Genomic DNA, 18649 nt, shown 5'->3' with positions numbered 1-18649 from the left:
CTCTGCGCGGGCGGAGGTCGCGGCCCGGTGCCCGTGCCCTCGCCCCGGGCTCCGGCGCCTTTCCCCGGACGGGAGAGGCGGTGGCTTGGGCTGCTGCCCCCCGTTCCCGCTGACTCAGAGCTTGGGTCTGCCTTGGTGGAGGGTCTAAAGGGGAAGCCGTACGAGGAGCGGCTGAGGGCACTTGGCTTGCTCCGCCTGGAGAAGAGATTGAGGGCAGCGCTCACCGTGGGCTGCAGCTTCCTCGGGAGGGGCAGTGCAGGGGCAGCACCGATCTCTTCTTGCTGTGACAGGACCCGAGGGAACGGCTGGAGTTGTGCCGGGGGGGAATTAGGTTGGCTATTAGGGAAAGGTTCTTCACCCGGAGCGTGCTTGAGCACTGGAACTCCCCAGGGCAGTGATCACAGCTCCAAACGTGGCAGATTTCAAGAAGCATTTTGTCAAGGCTCTCAGGCACATGGTGTGACTCTTGGGGATGTCCTGTTCAGGACATCCCCAGGGCTAGGAGTTGGACTCGATGATCCTTGTGGGTGGCTTCCATCTCAGGCCACCCCACGATTCTGTAGGAATCATGCAGCGCAGAGTGCTCGGCGGTGTGACAGCAGTGTGGGTACGTGGGCACTGGGCTCCCCGGGCACTGTCCCCGGCACTGTGGGCACCCTGGCTCCCTGAGGGACCCCCACAGCTCCTGCAGCCACACCCTAAGCCTGCCCCCAGCCCACAATGCCGTGGTTGTGACCTGACCTGCGAGGAGCCCTTTGGGAGCTCCTCACAGTTCAGGCACTTTGATCAACACTTGCAACGTGAATCGTTTGCACGGTCCGTGCAAAGCATCAGGTTTCACCACCATGTTGGATTATGTTTTCCATCAGTGTAATTAACAGATGGTTTGGGTTTTTTGTGTTGCGTGTGGTCACAGACATCACCAGATGACCTGCCTTCTTTTCATAACCATTCCATGACATCTAACAGTGATTTAAGAATTCTAGTGAGTTAAAGTCCCACCATTTTCCTGGCAAGTTTTTCCATTTCACAAGGTTGGAAAAGAGAGAAGAAAACAAGTGTCAACAAGGAAAATAAATAGAACTTTGTTTAAAATCTTTCCTACAGGCCCAGACAAGTCACAATATACTCAACTTTAATCCATAACATTGATTGATATGTGACAATCTAGCTATAAAAAGATCTAGAGAGGAAAGAACTATTGAGCACAGTGAGGTAAAATGCATCAAACTAAAATGAGGATAATCAAGGATTGCTACCTGATCCATGGAAAGGACACCCACCATTTCAGTAAACAAGAAATCTGCAAAGGGAAGTTTGGTTGTTCAGAAGTAGGTGTGAATGCTGAGGCTGCTGATTTTGCCTCTAAAAGCCACTCCACCTCTCTGCCAAAAAGCACCCAGCTGCAGGAGGCTTGACAGGAGCATCCCTGTGCTGTGGGAGGGAAATGCAGGGGCTCAGGGAAGGCAGGGGGCTGCTGTTTGTGCTGTTGGGTGTGGGTGACCATGTGCTTACACTGTGTGGGTTTTCCACCTGGGACCTCTGCTCACGGTCTCCTCTGTGATTGTCTCACCTGCTGTCCTGAGTTCACCAGATCCCATATCCAGGACCATTTCCATAGGGGTAGAAATATCATTTCTAATAGCACTTAGAGTATTTTAAGCATGAAGTCACAGGCACTTTCCTTCCAGGCAGCCATCATCTCCTCCCAGTGCTGTTTCCCATCCCTTCTTCCTCACAGAACATGTTCTTCCCATATTCCCTCCTGACCTCTGAAACAAAAGGGAAAAAGAGGACATGTGGTTAACGAGGTAAAGAGGGGGGGATGAAAAAAAAGCAGAAAAAAGGAAGAAAAAGGTAACTAACTCAGTATTCAAGGACCAGTAATATTTACTACACATTTGTGAGCTAATAGGTGCAGTATATTTGAATTTTGGGTAATTTATTTCTGGAAGCTCAGGGGACTGAGATGGACAAGCAATCCCACAGCATGTGTTCAGCAGGGAATAAATGGAGATGGGTGCGGTTACAGAGCAGTTCCTGCTCTTTCATATTCGCACAAATCTCATGTGTAAAATCAATAGGATCAGAATTTCAGTCAATAAGTTTCATTTCAATGGTTCTAGCCGGAGGGAATTACAAAAAGTGCTGTATAGAAAAAACACAATGAAGAAATCCAGAGGCAGTGTCCTCATGAGATGGCTGCATTTTCTTCCCATCTCCTCCAGCAGCTTGCCAGCCTCGGACTCATATTGGGAAACTCTCCAAGGGTTTTACTAAGAGAATTAGTCTTTTGTATCAGCCTCTGGCTACTCGTTATCTGACAAATTTGTAGCCCGAGTCTCCTGCCATGGAGAAAATTATTTCTCTTCTTCTTGACCAGTGTGGAGTCTGCAGTCAACCCTTTGTCCCATGAACATCCCCATTGCTACACAATAATCTGCTAATTTCTTCTTAAGGGAAAATCAGAAATTGGCAAGTCTTCTCCTTGCTCTCTCAGCTCTCAGAAAAATTCAGGGGAGCAGCTGTGAAATTGAGCCATTTCTGAGCCATTTTTTTTCCTGCTGCTAACTGAGCAGAGCTAGTGGAAACGTTTCTTTCAAAATTTTCTTAGAGGGAAATTTAATTTTTTTTTAATCTGCTTATTCATGGCAGATGAATTTCAAGAACATGAAAGAAAAAAGGTTGCCTCCTCCACCAAACAAAATGCATTCCAGCCTACTTGGCTTTTGTGATAAATATATTGGGTTTTGTTGCTGAAAAAGATGTTTCCCTTTTTCAGGAGCTGACAGAAGTCCTCTTTTAATGAAAAGTGGTTGCTGGTAGTAACAACTTCAGATGAAAATAGGCTTCTTTTTTTTTCCCTTTGTAAATGAGAGAACCTCTCCATTAAAGGTGGAGAGGAGGAACTTTCTTTCTGCCTATTCCTGCAATTAAACTCTTTCATCAAGGTGCACAAGGAACTCGCCTGTTTCTGCTCAGACTGCTCTCTCCCAAGCCTAAGAGTCAGCAGTGTATTTTAAGCAGAAGTCTTCATTCTCCTGTATCTGGTCTGTGCCTCAGCAAAACCCAGCTTCTTTCTGCAGTCAGTTTTCAAACATAGTGCTAGGAAAGTTGATCAGATAGTAATTTCTTTAAGAAGTGAAGGATGGCAACAGAACTGGTAGATGCCATTGAAAAAGACCGTGCCAAAGTGATACTGCGGGGTAGAAGGCAGCTTTATGATCTCACATGTGTTGTCTTACCCTGGGTGCTTCCAGGCTGGGGACAGATGAGCCTTCCAGCACATCAGAGCCTGGGCTCTGCTCCCCAGCTCAAGGGTTTGTAGAGTGCTCTGGCTTTCTTCCTAGAATCACAGAACAGTTTGGGCTGGAAGGGACCTTTCAAAGCCATCTAGTCCAACCCCTCTGCAGTGAGCAGGGACAGCTTCAACTGGGCCGTGTTGCTCAGAGCCCTCCCCAATCTTGCCTTGAATGTTTCCAGAAATGGAGCATTCATCACCTCTCTGGAACCTGCAGTATTTCACCCCCCTCAAAATCAAACTTTCTTCCTTATATCTAATTTAAATCTGCCCTCTTCTAGTGTAACACCATGACTTCTTATCACAACAGATCTTACTGAAGCGTTTGTTCCCACAGCTTGCCAGGAGGCAGTAAGGAGGGGTGAGAAAACTGTTCCATGGGCCTTGAGAAGGTCTCACAGCTACCACGACACTCCCACCACCACAACAGAGGTTGCAGTAGTATTGGAGGGAATACCACATTGGTTCCATCCCCGTAATTAGTTGATATGGCAGGATCAGCACATCGTCAGAGAACTGGTGGGTGGAATGAGGAGGGAGTGGGGCAAGCCCAGAATGATGTGACCATAGGAGGAAAGCTGCAAAGCTTTGCAGCTCATCTTTCCCCTCCTACTTCAGGGTTGTTCTGTCCAATCTATAATCTTGTATTCCTTCGGTGTGGTTTTAATGGACATGCTAATGGAACAGCCACCAATCCCATGGAGAGATAGTGATGCATTCTAGCAGATCTCACCATTAGGAAGTTTTGCCCGGATATTCAGCTTAATTTTTCATTCTTTAAATTGATGTCAATTACCCCCCAGCTAAACCTAGTTATGTAGTGGAAGACAGGTTTAAAATACTGCGTGATCTCACTAAATTGGAGAAATGGACAGAAATCAATACAATGAGAGGCATAAGAACACCCATAAAGGTTAAGTGGTTGATGGAGGAAGGATTAATGAAATGCACAGATACTAGGTTAAATTGCAAATATCCTTACTTCACTCTTACTCACTCCATACCCCACAAATATGTTCTACTCCAGCAAATCAAATGAGGAAGCACCTTAGAATTTGACTAGTGATTTGGAGAAGCAGAGACGAGTATTAAGGGAAAGATGGTCTAGGGTGAATTTATTGTGTGGAAAATTGGCTATAAGACAAAAATGAGACATCAAGAGAAAAAAAAAAAAAAAAAGTGACCTGTTGGTAAGAATATGACCTGCAAAATAATTGGTGTCAAGAAGTAAGTTGGACAGCCTGATGAAGTCTAGAGAAATGCAGAAAAACCTACTTTTGTTGTTAGTTTTTCATGCCTGTCTGGGTGGACAATGATAAGTACAGTACCTGGGAATCACTGACAGCTCCTGCTTGAAATTGGGTGAAGTTTTTGGGCTAGGGCTTATGGGGTTAACACATTTGTGTGGCAGAGAGATACAACAGCTTGTCTTCAAAGTACTTGGAACTAACCTTAGAAAGTTTTCTGTTCAGGTCTGTCATGTCACAGAGAGAAGAACGGGATGTATTCTGTGGAAAGTAACAAATGCCAGAGAGAAGATCTGCAGGGGAAGCTGAGGAGAAATGCATGTACCAGGGCTGGAGGAGGTCCTGGGGCTGGTCTGTCTGCCAGTCCCAGAAGACAGCAGCTGAATGAAAGCACTGCTCAGAACTGTGGTTCAAACCAATGGTTTCTTGAGGATCCACATCAGTTTCTGCACAATAAAGTTTTTTTTTTTAATATAAAAGTTTCTACTACTTGTTGTGAAAAGACATTTATTGTGTGGCCTGAAACAGGACATTACCTAAGTTTGCAGAGGGTCCCAAGTTATGGTTTCTCAAAGTGAGTAAGAACTTGTCAATAACCCTTAATGTGGTCTGAGCTTCTCTCTCTTTTCTGCAATGACTCTCAATTCCCAGCTCTAAGGAGTCTTTGCAGTGTCAATGTTTTCCATTTTTTAATGGTTCAGTGACACATGGTGGTTAAAAGACTTGTAGGGCTACAAAAAAAAAAAAATCAGAAGAGAAATTATTAACTCTTTTCTGCTGATCATTGAGAGGAAATCAGTACAGATTCTCTCATGGGTACTTTCATTGTTGGAGACAGGTTTACATAATGATGGGCTATTTTCTTCCCCTTCATTGGATCCAATTTCTGCCTGTATGGTAGTGCAGACATTTGTCCTTTGATGGTGATGGGAGAACCTAATGGAACAGGACTGAAAGCAGAGAAGAAGCCAACATCTACCCACTTTCCCCAGTAAGAAATATGTAACAGCATGGGTGATTCAGCAGGTGCACCAGCAACCTTGAAAAGCCACAAAACTGAAGCTATGCAATATTGTCCTTCAGGCAAGGGTGAAATGGTGCCAAAAATGAGACAGAGAAGCTGCCCCTGGCTTGGAACTTGATGACAGCAAGGATCCCTTTACTATTCCTATTTCCACAACACCAAGGATGATGATTTAGGAGGAATTAAATTATTCCAGCCACAATCCAGGACTGCTGGTTAGAGGCAAGGTCTTGATTACTCTGTGTAGGAAAATCAGTCATTGCTTGGTCTTGGTGAAACTGAGCTTAACCTCCTGCATTAAGCATTCAAGCTCAGACATGCAAGTGATTGCACGCAAGTGTCACTTCATTCAGCTACTGTCATCAGATACAAGACTTGGATAGACAATTAAAGCAGCTCCATTTACAGCACTTCAGGAATATTTCTGTTTTTATACAAATGCTATCCAGAAACCTTTTATACAAATGCTGTCTCATTCACACAAGTAGTCCTGATGAGTGATCTTATTGAGGAATGCTAATTCACTCCCTGAAAATATCAGTGTATACTTATAAGATTTGGAGCTCTCAATGGCTAACTCCGAGTACAAATATACCACCAGTTACATACAACTCCTGCACTTTTTCTTTTTTTTTTAACAGAATTATCATTGTTTTTCTATCAGAAATATCTGTTAAAATATGAAAAGAAGCATCGGCTCTACCAAGTGTTGTTTCAATGTTATGCAGTTCTTCCTGATTCTAAGTACTGATGTGATTCACAAAGGCTGGCTTTAGCTGACAGAGGCTGTAATCAGTGGAGGAAAAGAGACACTCCTCTGGAGGATGAATAACAGGAATCATCTCTCACCTCTGATTTTGAAGAGAGCCTACAGTCTGGCTGCCCTTGGCTGAAGCTAACCTTCGTGAGCATCCCTCACAATGCCCTAAGTCAAGGACTTGCTTTCACTGGGAGGGGATATGGAAGAACAAATTCTGCACATGCTAAACAGGCAGTGGTATTCTGAGAAGGTCATGTTGGGGGAAATGACATCTCGGGCAAGAATGAAACAGTACCTGAAGCAAACTCTGTATTTGGAGGATCAGTGCATTCACTTAATATCAAAATATTGGCTGGATGCTAAATCTGATCCAGGTTCAAAAAGCAGAAGAAAACAGTCCTGTAGAAAAGATCCAGCAAAGGTTATTAAATACAGAAAATTACTGCCTCTGGCTAAAGTAGTCCCCAGGTGACAGACTGTGAGTGCAGGAGGAGAGGCTGCAGTGCTCCATCCCTCCTAGTGCAGCCTGCACTGGCCGTGGAGAGAATCAGGGAGGCTGGGCTGGGCAGCTCCTCAGTCTGCTGTGGTGGGCCATCCTTACCTACTGAGTGTGACTGTGGCCAGCAAATACCATGAAATTACCCAGAGCAGGGTGTTGCCCTGGGAGCTGCTGTGGGCTGTTTCTCATGGCTTCACCAAGCAGCACTCAAACTCCCCTTGATTTCATGATGTCAGAAACTGAGCATCTGGCCAGCTCAAGAGACTTCTGCATTAATGACTAAAATGTTAAAAAATGCATTGTCACAGCATGAGGAATTCAATTTCTGTAGTAGTCCAGATTGTCTGAGATATATTTCATTGTTGCCTGGACCAGAACATCCAAAAATTGCTTGAAAATGCTTAAATGCTTATTCTGTGGCTGAAGAAGGCTTTTTCAAATGTGCTGCATGAGTTCCCTGATCTCCTAACAGAATTGTGGCCACGAGGTTTGGGTGCTGGAGTGGGATCTCTGGCAACCTGCATCAATAGTTCACATGAGTATTAAGCTGGCTGCCACTTGCTTTCTCGAATTCATGGAATGTTGTATTCTTCTCTTCACCTTATTTACTGCTGGCAAACAATTACACTAAATTTTTAAACACCTGTCCTATTCCACCTTTCAGCAGGAGGTGACACGAGACACATGTAGTCCTATAGTTTGGTGTTCTTTTTTGGGATGAATAGATATGTAAATATAAGTTATTAATATCTTCTTGATTTTTTTAAACCTTTGGAAAAAGTAGATGACCCATTAGCATACACATAAGGGTGGTATTTCTTTCTACCCTCTTTCCTTTTCTTTGCTTGATATGAAGAACAAAGTAGGTCAATGAGAGGGGTTTTTTAAGTACTGAAGATGAATGTGGTAGGACTTACCCTGTGTGCAGAGCTGGAAGTTGTTTGGAAGAGAGAAAATTCTGGCTGCATGTAAGTCCACTGCCTTCAACAGGCTGATGCCAAGGTAGAATTAAAATGTGTTTTTGCTAAGAAAGAAAGGATCTTAGCAGTTATTTTTTTCTTCCTGATGATAATCAGTGGTCGTAGAGGGTTTGGTGTGACAGCTATAGACCTTTTCTGTCCCAGGACAGCCCTGACCTGCACGAGCTGAACACCAGAGGCACATTTTGGAAAGCCACCTGTACTCCTGGCAGGAGGAGGATGGTTCAGGAGGGGTCTTTTGACAGCTCAGCACTACAAGTGTTATCGAGCAAATAAAATGTGCCTCCCCCACACATCAGCCCTGTCTACTTTAGCATGTGATTACAAAATAATCAAACCAAAGTCCAGCAAGGAACTGAGAATATATCCCGGGCAGTTTTGACATAAAAATGTAGGGCTGGTGGGTGAGTGGGTTGCTGGGCTCACCCTCCATTCCTGTGTGCCCAGACAAGCCAGAGGATTTTGGGAATGATCAAATAATGGTAAGGCTTCACAGTGGTGCCCCCCTTGATCACACCATTCCAGGAGGAGCCCAGGAGGGGTTCTTGGGGTACTTGGTCACCATCCTGAGCCTTCTCTGATGAGCAAGTGGCTTCCCTGGTTGCTGGGTGATGGCAGCACTGAACAGCAGCACAAACACATGCTTGTGTTGCTGGGCTGGTCCAAGGCAGGGGCTGGTAAAGCACAAACCTCTGCCTGTTTTTCTCTTTCCATGTAAGAAGTTCAGCCCCATGCCTTACTTTTGGGTCCTGATCTCTGCTTAACCACAGTGAAACTGCAGTGTGTTTTCCTGTGCAATATAAGACAAAAAGGAAATTAGGCTGTGTGTTACTACCAGGAGGGTCACAAAGAGGAGAGGACCCCAAATCCTGGGAAGTGGCTGCTCTGTTCTCTGAAAATCCTTTTCATGATTTCTGTTACATTGCTATGGATAAATACATCCCAAGTCCTCAAGCATTTGCTCGAGTTGCAGTAACAGAGAACATTGCAGGGAAGAGAAGAACAGGGCACTGATTCCTTAAGTATATAGAGAGTTATCAAGTGGTATCTAAGTTCCTTGGGTTATGACCATAGCAGGACATGTAGGTCCCTACTGTCTCCCTCCTAAAATCTCCCTCTTCTTCCACCAGACTCATAGGAAGAATGATGAAGTGTGTCTGAATAATTTTTGTGGCTGTATGGGGCAGATGGAAGTCTAACAAAATTCATTACTTTATAGAAAGAAGTGAAAAAGCCTTATCTGAAGAAAATCCGAACCTCTAAAAATCTCAGGTGTCTGAGAGCCTTCTCAAGACCATTTTACATTTCCTCTTCTTCCTGTGATGTTCTGTCTCCAGATTTTTTCTCCTTCTCTCTTAACTGCCTTTCCTCATTTCATTCCACACTGCTATTCCCAGGGTTTTTTTCTTGCTCAAATTCCTGCTCCCTTTTAGAGAGCACGGGGGTAGCTGGGAAGATGTCTGTGAGTCACAGATAAACAGTCTCCACTGTGAGTAACTATTTCAGATCTTGCCATGCAATGACACAGGGTGCTGTCAGTGTCTGTTAAAGAGAAACCCTCCTTTGGGAGCACGGCCTTGCTGATGAGGAAGTTTTATCTTCCAAATACCTTTTAACCCACACTTCAGTCTGCGTTTGCTTGTCTCAAGACAAAACTCAGTGGCTGCTGTTGGTGGTGCCAAGGTGAGGTGATGTGAGCCTGTGGGTACGGGTGCCTGCTCTGGCTTTGCTGCTCTCTGCTCTGCCAGGAAGCTCTCTGAAGGTGGTTGGACACGGTTTATTTGCACAAGGCTGGGTGCTGCAAGAATTACGCTCATATGACTTCAGCTTAGAGCAGAGCAGATCCTGGCAGGGGGATGTGTTCCCCCACTCTGTGTTTGAGTGGGAGGTTCTGAAAAAACTGTCATTGTTTGGAGCAATATCAACACACTTGGTAGTGATCCCCCAGCTACCCTCCATGCCAGTGTGACAGCCTGAAAAGTGCTTTTCCTCATGTGACACTGCTTTGGGGCCAGATCTAGGGAGCAGGAGGTGCCCAAGGTCTCCTCTTTGGGTTTCCCAAGGGGTGTTTCTTCTGGGACCACTGGGATTATGAGACGGAGAGCTGCAGGTTTGTGGCATACTGCCCATGCTCCCATGGCTGTGGCGTTTCAGGAAGGTGCATCAGGATCTGCTTTGCAAGTCTAGTTTCACTTGCCAGGAGATTTTCCTTGTTAGTGTCCCTGTGGTGGTGGCCCTGAGTGGGCACCATGTGAGAGCAGAGCTGTTGTTTCCTACTGGCAAAGAGTAACTGAGGCAGCTCCAGTCTGTGCAGTGCCTTTGCTGATACAAACACTTTTGCTTTTCCCCTGTGACAGGACAATCTTACCTTGGTTTGCTTGGCTTTATTGAGAGAAAGAAGCTGAAGGGGTAGGAGTTATCTGAAACTCCCACTCATCTGCCTGGTACATTGCTTCTCTTGCAGAATATTTAGCTTTCAGGCCATGGAGACTGCATCAAGCTTCATCAGCTGATGTTGAATGTTTTTGAAGTTTCAATTGCTTCCTTGCCCGAGATGGAGCTATCATTTTTATTGCTTTGGTGGCTTAGGCAGGGAAAGGGAAAGATGAACAAATCAGTACAGCCCTCTTGAATTAGGATTGATTTTCATGAATTCTTCTTGTTGATTTTGAAACACAATTGTTTCTAAAACATTTAATTGATTGAGGTTTTTTCTTTCTCCATTCTTTTCAGCAGCATTTGTCCTCAGCCATTTGCCACTGCTGGGAGAGGAAAAAAAAGAAAATAAGCTCTGTGTGAGATCAAGATTTCAACGCATTACACACCAAAACATTTGTTGCTATTTACTTTTAAAAGTGCCCTTCTGAGGCTGCACAGCTACAGCTGCCATCTGTTCGGGATTACGCTTTGGAACTCCTGGTTTCTCTGCAAACCTCCCGCCTGGCGCTGCTCCGTGGGCAGAGGGAGGAGGTGCTGGGGACAGGGCTGGCTGCAGGGAACAGCACCTTCACAGCTGGGTCTGGCCAGGAGACACCAGGATGGAAGAAGATTGCGGTTAGTGAAGGCGACTCCTGAGTGTTTTTTCCAAGATTTAGTGAGATATTCGTCAGGTGCTTATTGAAACACCAGAGAGGCCACGCCAGGAGTGCTGCTGTTCATCTCCTCTGTTTAGTCAGGCAGCAGGGGGATGTGGCCAGCGTGTGCCTGGGCCCCTGGAAAAGCCCAGCTCAGCTTCTGATGTGGTGGCAGAACAGAGTTTTTCAAGGTGACAGGGAAAAACATCATCCCCTGAAGTGGCAGGAGCATAACTGTGTCCTGGAGTCCGTCTCTTAGGCAGGGTGAGTAACTTCCAGTGCTGGAAATCCCTCACAAGTGTGTGATAGCACGAAAAATGCTTTTTCTCACACAAGCAAATGTGCACATCAGCTGCTGAATCAACTGAGGGACGTTTTCTTCAGGAGCCAGTGCAGGCTGTGTTTAGACCTGTGTTTTGGGAATAAAGTGCTTTTCCAGTACAAGAAACATGAGGTTTCATTGTGGTGTGGTCTTTTGCTCTCTTTTCCAAAACAAGTCTGTGGATTAGGTCTAAGCAAATTCTCTGGGACTCATTTGGCAAGGAAAATGATGGAGTTCCCTTTGCCACATGTGCAGGCCCTGCTCTGAACTCACAATTGGCAATGGCTCCAAGAGCCTTCGCTAGTCCCTCCAGGTGTGGGAAGCTGGAGAGTCCCAGTGATCAGCCACAAACCCAGTGGAGATGCTGGCACAGCATTTTCCTCCCTGCTTGAATCTTGCTTACAAGCTCTGGTGGCAACAGATGCTAATTATTGACATGACAGTGGTCACCTCTGTGGCTGTAACTCTTCTCTACACGTCCCTGTACCCTTAGCCCATCCCAGCTCCGACATCACTGATGTGACAAATGGTTAAACTACACAGGAGCCTGAAGATGGGTCTGTGTTTACCAGCTTTGAAAGTCAACAAAATGATGTAATAAAGGCTGAAGGCGGGGTATTGCTTGAGCCTGTGTCAGGGAATTCTGCCTGCCTGAAAGGGTCCTGTTTTTTGCAATATGGGCTTCTGAGGCCAACTTTATGAAATTGCTCAGAGACATGAAAAATGAGCAGTGTTTTTCAAAGTATTCAGCAAACCAGAATTCTTCTTGTCCCAGCGCTGTACATATAAAGGAAACTTGTTTCTCTGGGCCAGATTCTGGATGGTTTTTTGTGGACTTGGATATCTGGGGAAGGCCTGAATTGTGGATAATACAGTAACACTGTTCCTCTGGGTCCCAGTATGTGCTCTGAGTCCCCAGTACACTTCTGCTACAGAGGGTAAATGGATCTGCTTTTCTAGATAGTCTCTTACTCGGATTTGTAATTACAGCCAGAAATAATAAATTTTTTAGAAACTGACAGAGTTTAACCTCCCAAGCGGTGAGCAGTTTTTAAAAATTGCCCTGGTGCTTCTCAGTGACTTGAGTAAATTAGAGAAATATATCCTCTCATGTGCTTCTTGTCTATTTACTTATGCTTCTGCTGCCCAGAAATTATTTGCACAGCTAGTGAAGAGGCAAGCCAAGACAGCATCCCTGTTTATAGCAGCACTGCCATTTGGAGGATCTATTCTTGCTTTGGATCACCCTGGCCATGCAAACTCCAGCACCCAGAGCAGCACAGTCAGCTCAGTGCTGACACTTGGCATTCCTCAGCCAGCCCAGGGAAGATGGTCTGGAAGAAATCAGTGTGGTTCTGTGGCTTGATTCTCAGCTTTCAGTGGTAAGGAGCTGCCCTACATTTGGTGTGCACAGTAAAGCTGCTCCAGCAGAGCCCTGGGATGGTCCCATCCAGTTATGTTGCTTCACACCCCAGATTTTTATGGGTTTATCACTAGTCACTTTACATAAGCAAGGTGGAAACATATGCAAGGTTAGTTATCTAGAGCTTTTGCACTTGCTGGACCATGATGACTGAGGAAAATGTTTCTATGAACCTGCGCCAGGTTTGTGAGGAGCTGGGGATGGGGAGGAATTTCTTTGCTCTTTAAGTGGCCAGATAGGCTGTGCTGTGATGTGCAAGCATTTACCAGGTCTATTCTGGAACTAAGCTACATGTTAGACCTTTTCATTTCCTCTAGGAATGTTTTTTCCTTTTTTCCCCCTTGGTATCTGTGTCAATAGGATCTGGACTGAAATCGTGCCAGTGCTTTTCCAGATAATATCACCAAATGCAGGGGAAAGGAATAATGCACTTCCTGGATGGGTCCCTGGGGGCTTGCAGGGCTTCTGGTGACTGCAGGGATTCTGGCTGTGGGCAGAGAATGAGGCAAGAAGCATCTGGACAGCACTGGGCTGGGAAGGCAGTGGCCAATTTTTTCTTGGACTAATCACATCAGGCAATGGAGCCAGCAGCAAACTGTGTCACGAAGAATGTAAAATATTGGCAGCATCCCAGGCCTTTCCATTAGGGCTGTATTTTTCATCTCATCTCCCTCCTTCCTCAAACCCGTGTTGATGCTGTTTTTTCTTGAAGAATTAAAGTATGTCAGATTCTGGCTTCTGTCAGGTCACAGCTGTCAACTCAGGCATCCTGTCACAGCCCAGTAGGGTCTCAGTGACTCTGCTCTCTAAGGTCACAAACTTGAATTGTAACAGAGAATTAATCTTTTCAAATTTGCCTTTAGCCCGTGCAATTCTGACCATCTCCATATTCATCTTGTAAGTGGGTTTTATAAATTTGCTGGGAAAAGCAAGGGATAGTTTGCATTTTCCTTGCTGGAAAGCAACATTGTTTAACCCTTTAGGTCTGATACCTGTGGCCGGATGGAGTGGGATTGGCTTTTGCTGAGGGCTGGGGTTAAATGTGAGAGGGATGTGGGAGCTGAGACACAAGTGTGACCTTTCCCTGACCAGGTTTCCAGCACTCCAAAGCTGGCCAGCATCATGGTTTGCAGCCTGTCCAGTGCTGGAAGGCTGGGCTAGCAGTCTTCACAGAGCTGCCTGCAGCACTCAGTCCCTGCTAGGCCAGCAGCAGCAGCATGTGCAGATTCAGTGCTGCTTTTGCACTGCAGCCACTCGCTTGAGCCCAGGATTCAGCAGCTCTTTGGACAGAGATCAAAGGCTTCATCAGAGAACGGGGGTGCTGCTGCTTCTGCTCGGTCTGTAATCAAAAAGGCACAACCCATCAGCAACTCTTGTTGACAGGACACGCAGGGCAGTGAATCCCTTCTTTCTTCCAGTGCTTCAGAGGTGGTTTTGATTTTCGGATGCGTGATTGTGTTCCGCGGTTGTCGGGCTGTGTTTAATTATTTAATTAGTCATGCAAATTTCGCTGGCATTTTTGTACATCCAAGTTGTTACTCTAGCAATTAAAAGGCTGCTTTGATGAGCTCCTCTCACGGTGCGTGGTGCAGCAGAGCCAGCTCAGCAAGGTTGGGATGGGGTGGGCGGTGCAGTGATGAAGATTTGCTTTCTGGCTCATTGAAGGACCATCAGGGCTACAGAGAGGAGAGGTCTGCTCCTGGCAGTGCAAGACTGGTGATCTCCAGACCTTGGGAAGCTGAAGATGCCAAGAAATAGCTAATCTTTGTTGGAGTAAAATGTTGGTCTGGGGCACTGCATGAACTCACCACTTCCAGTGTTACTGATGGCAGTAAAAGTCCCCTGAAGTCCCTCTCATGATGCATCATCAACCACACAACTAGGCAGAAACCTCCCAGTTTCCCCTCTCAGCCTCACAGGGAATCAACAGGAGGAAATTTTTGATGGGCAATGAGCTTCTCTGAAAGAGAAACATCCAGTGGTGCCTTCAGACCAAATTGTACATATCTCCTTGTGCAAACTGGACAAAAACTGCCCAAGGCAGCTGGAAGAGTGACAGTCCTCAGGCTTTGCATGATGGGGGCAATTATTTTCTTGAGAGTATGTGTATGATATGTGCTGAGCTAAGAAGCAGCATCTGTAGGTTCCTCCTCTGCCAGAGGAACTGGTGGTGAACAGCAATAGTTTCCAGTGGCCCATGTGAACACTGTGGGAAGGAAGGTGGGGTAGCATCCATGTGTGGGAGTGGCTCACTTTATGGAGTGAAAGTGATTTCTGTAGATGGGTCCAAGTTTTATGGCCCTACAAAGCCTTGAGGGTAAAAACATATTTTGTTTGGTTCTGGAATGGCAGGAGAAACCCTTGGGACAGAAGAGTGCTTGAAGGGCACAGGCTGGTGTCATGCAGGGAACTTTCATTCAAGCCAGCATTGGTGGGCTTGAAGTGAGCTCAAAAGCTTTGATTGTTGGTTCTTTGGAAATCCATTTATCCTGCCTATCACCCTCCTAAAATTAGGTTTCATTTCTCAGCCCTTAATTGTTTTACTTTGTCAAACATTGTTTGATGGGAAATCAATCTCAGTGTTTTTGCTATTGCTTTCTCAAGGAGGCCTCCCCTTTCTCCAACTTATTCCACTAATATTTATTGCACTGGAAGGTAGGATCCTGAATTAAAGTTTCTATTACTTCCCCATCTCCCTGCTGCTTTCTCTGTACTTTTGATCAATGTTCAAGTTGCTTTGACTCTTTAAATTCATTGCCCTACATTTTCTCTTGCAGCCTCTAAGCTGCAGCTGTATTTTACTTGCAGGTCTCCTGAATCCACATCTCCTTAGCGCTGTCTTCTTCCAGCCTCTCCTGTCTCTGACTCTCTTTTAGGTCACTGTAAGGATCCAAAAGCTGCTTTAGGACTTCATTGCTCACCACTGTAATTAATGGTGCATTTCAGCCCTGCATCTGTCAGTGCTGGGGGCAAGCTGGGCTTCGTGTTGGAGGTGGTGAGGAAGTTCTCCACTGGGGAGGCAGTCACTTCACACTGTCCCCACCAGGCATGGTCACCACTGGCTTGGCACCAAGGCTGTCACCAAGGTGTGTCTCTGTGGGGGCCTGGCCCGTCGTGCCAAAGCCCTTCATGTGGACAGTGGGTGGGTGCCTGGAGGGAGCTGGGGAGGCAGCTCTGCTGCCATGGAGCTGGCATGATGCTTCAGCATGTGAGCAGCCACTTCGTGCTCTGCCAGGGAGGTGCTGGATTACTCTCACTGGGAATGAGACTTCCTTCCTCCTGGAAATCCTGCCTGGGAAAGCAGAGGAATTAGTTACATGAATCTGCTGGGAAAATTCACAGAATACAAAAATACTGTTTCTCTCTGTTGGAGCTAAACAATTCAGGGGCCCAGTGGGCACTGGAATGGGCTTAGCAGGATGGGCTCTGTCCCATAAGCTGCAGCCCTGGATGAGCAGAGCTCTGCAGTGCCAGGGCTGGGAGGGGAAGCTCCCCCAAGGCAGTGTTCATCCAGCCCCAGCCTCTGCCTTTTGGGGCAGGGGAGTAGGAAAGGTGCACTGGAGGGAGGCTGGGCTGTCATGTTAATATAGCAAATGGCTTTTGTAAGCTGGCTTACAGAGGAAAGAGGGTGTTGGCTGGCAGCACATGAGCTTGGCTTTTCTCCTCTCCCAGCAAGCTGTCAGAGGGTGGGTGCTCGTGCACTGCAGCTCAGCGGCAGCAGCTGAGTGATGTGAAGTGGCTTTGTCCCCATCTTCTCTCATCATCCCACACTCCAAACCCCCTACAGTCCCTGTAATGGGTGCTCCAGCAGCACCCAGGGGTGCTCTGGCCATCCTGCAGCCCTCAAGGAGGGCAGGTTGTGACCCAGAAGCCTGGGGACAGCCCAGGGCTCCCAGCACACGGGGCAGTATGTTGCAGTGGAGAGACAGTTTTGGCAGGTAATAAAGAGCAGAAACTCTACATGAGGCCATTGTCAGATCATTGCTACATGAGGCCAAGCACCAGATCACTTAGTAACTGGGCAGAGACCAAGCAATAGAAGAGAGGGAAAAGGAATAAATCAATGATAGTTTAGTAGTAAATTATTATTTATTTACGTTTATGGTTGGTTCCCACATCAGCACATGAGGCAGGGTGGGATGTGCACTGTGTGCTGTGTTTGGCAGAGGACCAGGACCCATGCCCAGCACACTCTGGCAACTAAATGAACATTTAAAAAAGGAGCTTTGGGAAAGTTCTGGAGGGACATGATGTTTGTGCAGCTCAGTGAATCGCTGAAGGCTGCATGGACGGGAAACCAGAACGGGAGGAAAACACTGACATTAGAGTCAAGAAGACACCTGTTTCTGTACCAACTTGCTGGCTGTATTAAAAAACCATTTTTTTCCCATCTGCTTCAAAGCTAAAACCCCAGGCTCGAGGACACAACCTGCCCTGTGGCTGAGGGTGGGAGCTGGTCCCTCAGGGGGATGTGCAGGACCCTTTCCCTCCATGCTGGATGCAGAGGGCACTTCTCCCATGAGGACCTTCCCCAGCTCAGCTCTGGGCAGCCCAAGGGGAGCTCGGGTTTCAGCCCCTTGGTTTGCTCACTCCGGGCCTGGCTTTTGGCTGCTGCCACTTCCTGGAGCTCATTGTTTGCCACGCTTCCTTCCTCCTGCTCCAGCACCGGTGAGGGACTGGGATCCCCTGGCTGGGGAATGAAGGATCACGCTCCCAAGTGCCACTTCACCCCCATGTGCAGCACATCCCCTTCTCCACCCTGCACAGCAGCCATTTCCAAGGAGAAATAAGGCTACAGAGGAGGGGAGAGATGCTTCCTCCCTGCCTCTCCTCTTCCAATCCTTAGATCCACTGGGCACTCAAAATCCACCACCACCTTCTGAAACTAATCCTAAAATGACAAACCAAGTCGTGGCACCATCTGGGAGAAGCCTGCTAGGCTGCCCTGACCAAAGTGTCTCACCTTGACAACCCCCTGGTTTTAGGCTCTGATTATGTAGAAATGGGTTTTTAGGAGAAAATGTTCTTCAAAGTCTTTTGTGTCTCATGGACATGGAGAGATAAACAGAAATTACTTGAATTGTGCTGAATGAATGATGGATAAAATCTGGCTTGGTCCAGCTGGTAGAGATTTTATGCAGAACACAGTCTAGCTCATTGTTGGGCACCTAAGCTTTGCTTAACCTCAGATTTACAGAAAATAATTTTAGTCCCATTAAAGTGTGTCCCAACAGTCATTCAGTCCCATCTGCAAAAGGAATTGTACCTTTCCCAAGGCCAAACAGATCTTACTTGTGCTTCATTTGTTCAACCCATTTGTGTTTCTTCTTTGTCTTACTTCCTTTCAGCCCTCTGTGAGTAAACTAGGGCTGAATAATATCCTGGAAAGAGAATGCAATTGGTCAGTGGAAATGAGGAGCAGAAGTGGATTATTTGCATAAATATTCATTCCTAGAGGCTTTTGGAAGTAGCAGAGCTTCCAGGGAAGAATGTGGCCTTGTGGAGGACAGGGTGAAGGCTGGGTCTGAGCAAGGCTTGGGATAACCCCTCCATCCAGGACAGAGCTGCATCTCTTGGAGATTAATTTTATCCCCATTTTATCCCCATAAGGTGCCTGTTCTGACCACATTTCCTGTGTCATTTCAAGATCTGTCTTCAGCAAAGCCCTCCTAACTCAGCTGCTCACAGCAAGTGCCTGGGCTCTGGCAGGGCTGGCAAACTGCTCAGCGTGGCTGTCCCTGCTGCAGGGGTGCCAGTGCATGTGCTGTGTAGTGCAGGGATACTCAGGGAGGTTCAGCTCCTCCTGCTGTCACTCACCTGGCAAAAAATGCTTCACTAATCCAGGCTGACTCATGGCCTTCTGGTTTGTTTTTTTCTAAAAAAAAAAAAATTATCTACCTTTGTTCATCTCACCTTGTTTTCTTTTTCTGTTTTTTTCTCACCCACCCCTCCCTCTACTCCAGCTGCACTGCAGTTTCACTAAGGTAGCCCAGCTGGCCTTTCCAGACTGCAAGAAAGC

Source organism: Onychostruthus taczanowskii, unplaced genomic scaffold, assembly GCF_017590055.1.
Source record: "Onychostruthus taczanowskii isolate IOZ18803 unplaced genomic scaffold, ASM1759005v1 scaffold18, whole genome shotgun sequence".
Taxonomy (NCBI): Eukaryota; Metazoa; Chordata; class Aves; order Passeriformes; family Passeridae; genus Onychostruthus; species Onychostruthus taczanowskii.
The sequence above is the reverse complement of the archived record's forward strand: the minus strand, read 5'-3'. Positions refer to the sequence as shown.